This window comes from Procambarus clarkii, chromosome 91 (assembly GCF_040958095.1).
Source record: "Procambarus clarkii isolate CNS0578487 chromosome 91, FALCON_Pclarkii_2.0, whole genome shotgun sequence".
Classification (NCBI taxonomy): domain Eukaryota; kingdom Metazoa; phylum Arthropoda; class Malacostraca; order Decapoda; family Cambaridae; genus Procambarus; species Procambarus clarkii.
In genome coordinates this window covers 3,493,125-3,496,014 of record NC_091240.1, presented here as the reverse complement: position 1 = coordinate 3,496,014, position 2,890 = coordinate 3,493,125, and the positions used below count along the sequence as shown (strand labels likewise).

At 35.5% G+C, this 2,890-nt stretch overlaps 1 protein-coding gene across 1 annotated transcript in view; it reads left to right on the top strand.

The window, feature by feature from the left end:
• The window catches only part of LOC123773930 (uncharacterized), a 9,227-nt gene extending 6,453 nt beyond the window's left edge, over window positions 1–2,774 (top strand). Inside the window, exon 4 of the mRNA XM_045767909.2 lies at window positions 1–2,774. This exon is cut by the window's left edge and continues 258 nt beyond it. The gene's annotated coding sequence lies outside the window, so the exon portion shown is untranslated.
• The last annotated feature ends 116 nt before the right edge of the window (window positions 2,775–2,890 follow it).

Genomic DNA, 2,890 nt, shown 5'->3' with positions numbered 1-2,890 from the left:
CTTCTTCATAGGAGACTTAATTTAGATTTAGATTTTTTAATCAGGTAAAGGTATATACATCGAGTTACATACATAATGTTGGATTTAAAGATAGAGAAAGTACATACAATACCTAAAGATACTAATATGCATAGCGTTTTGGGCATGGACGATTGCTTCGCGTCTCTTGTTGCTGTGTATAACAAGATCTCAACTGACATCTGTATCTTATGTTACTAGTGGCATTTTTCCAAAATTATGCTGATGTGGGTTTCGCCTGTACTAATATCTGTCGCTGGAGTGAGGCAGTTAACCAAGGAATTGCTTTCTGAGGCCTGTTTCATGCCTAACTTAAAAAGAGCTTATACACAGCAATGCGACGGAATAGTGTTTACATCTGTTAGTGATCATAAGGGACCCTACCTATAACTTTAAACTGCTTAATTTCCTTCATCTTTTCTCTCTTTCTAACTCCTCTTTATGGCTTGATAATTAATTTCCTTCAGTCATTAGCAGCTTTAAACTGACCAACAGTTTACTGGTCTTGTTTTGGATTAAATTAGGGCGAATATATTTATACAGTAAATCAAGAATGATTACACCGTCTTTACACATACTCCTTTCCAATTACATAAAATGCAAATGGTATTGTAATCATCGACCCAAGGGTTAAATAAAACTTATAGTTTGTTTCTGGTAAATAACAATCAGATACTGATTTTTTTGTTATATTTTTTATTGTTTAAATACAATGGTTTTGATTATATAAATCCTAATGCTTCAGGCTTCATCGTTTTCGTATAGAGCAAATCTTATCTTTTATTCAATTCGTCTTCAGACTAAGTCCATTACATCCAGCGGTCGACCCCAAAGACGCATTCATCAATTTTAACATGCTAAATAGGAATTTTCTAAATATAAATTAATTGTTATATATTAGCATACTGCTAAAATTTAGACATTGGTTAGGTTAGGTGTTTAGGTTCTGTTGACGATTATTTGTATTTGTAGTACGTGGGTGAAGCATTTACAGCGTTGTGGTTCGAACAAAGTCATCAACGAAGTAGCACTTGTTCGAGAAGTGTTCGAACGTCATCAGTTGTGAGTCTTGTCAACCGTTTTTCATTTATAACCAGGAAGTTTGGCGGGTGCATAGAATGGACTTTGTTCATGAGGACGAGCTACTTTCATTTGGGTCACTGGAGATTCGAACTCGGACCTCAAACAACCTGAGGACAGGCTCGATAAAGCTGCAGCCGTCCCCCCCCCCCCAAGACATTCATCAATTTTAACGTAGTGTATTAAAAATACATTTTATACAATATTATATATAAAGTTCTAGGTACAGTTAGGCGTAGGTGAGGTTAGGTTTTTAGAATCTGTTCGCGGATATTTGTTTGAAGTACGTGAGTGAAACATTTATTGCGTTGAGGTTCGAACAGGTCGTATGCGAAACATTGTTCGCGAAATGTTCGAACGTCATCGGTTGTCATGTAAATAGTTTTCATTCACAAGCAGGTTAAGCGGCTAAATTAACGAGCATTTGGCCTTTGTTGACGAGGTATACCATGTACTTATTAATCAGCCAAATAGTGACAAGCAATAACTCTATATGACTTGTGCGAGAGCGGGTTGTGACACAACAGTCCCATTTTTTTTTTTAGGCTGCCCGACCTGTTGCGTCACTAACCTGACCAGAGTTCAAATCTCCAATGACCCAAGTGAAGTCAATTTGATTATCCACGTTGTGAGAGTCATATTATTGTATCTTATTGATTTAAAATGTTTTTTTATTAAAATTTGGGCAGCCTCGATATGCAAATAAGTGCTCCTTCCAGAAGTCATTCTATACAATATATAAGAAAAAATATAATAATTCTGGAAAACCAAAAACATAGATGTACTGTAGTTTTCAATGTATATTTTAAATGGCAATTTAAAAAAAAATCCTCACGAATAATGAGGGGAACATTTCTCAACCCACCAGCTTCTTTTTCCATTTATATTTTGAGCTTTGCCTAATCCTCCAGGCATTCACCTACGGAACCTCTTTATCTTTCCTTGGTCGTGGCGGCTTAGTCAGTATTTATTAAACAGTTTGAGAGCTTCGAAACGTTGCGAGGTCTTTCTCGACCCAAATATATTCTTGCTATAGATAACATCGAAGCTCATAATTCTTTCAATAAAAGCAAACTTTGCCGTCATGACTGAGGAAAGATGTATAGATTTCGTAAGTGCTAACTGAATCCTGTCAGCTTCCTGTTCTCCTCGTGGCCGCCTTCACGTCAACAATTCCTGGGAAATTTACAAATTCTTTCACGGATCCAAAATGAAGGTGTTTCTTGGTGCTGGAAAGTTTAGTTTAATTCATTTATTATGCACCCTATACCCATCTTGTGGGCGGTAGTGGAAAGGGTTACAGAGGCACATAATGGGCTCAGGGACTGAACCCCACAATTCATTTAGCTAAGCAATAATTTATTATAAATATGAATGTGAAGCTACAGTATACAAGTATTATTGATCTTTCACATAGGTTGTACAGTATATAGGTCCGAGAACTATTTATATACCGTAGATTTACATAGGGGGTCTACTTTACACACACAAGTACATCATCTTTCTTGTTTCTTACTAATGACTAAAATATATTATTTATTTATAAAAATCATAGCATTAGTTTCTTACTGAAATGGTATTCACTTCAGTAATCTGTTGTGTACATGTATGGAACAATTCAACATTTTGATTTACATTGTAAAACACATATACAGAAGAAATTGCCATCTTTCAAATGTTGTTTTTATTTCATCAGATAAAAATTGATGCATGAAAACATATATTTTTCTTGCACAATGTTAAAATTCCATTGCATTCTCAGGTGGTTTCGACCGACTCCAAAGACGCATTC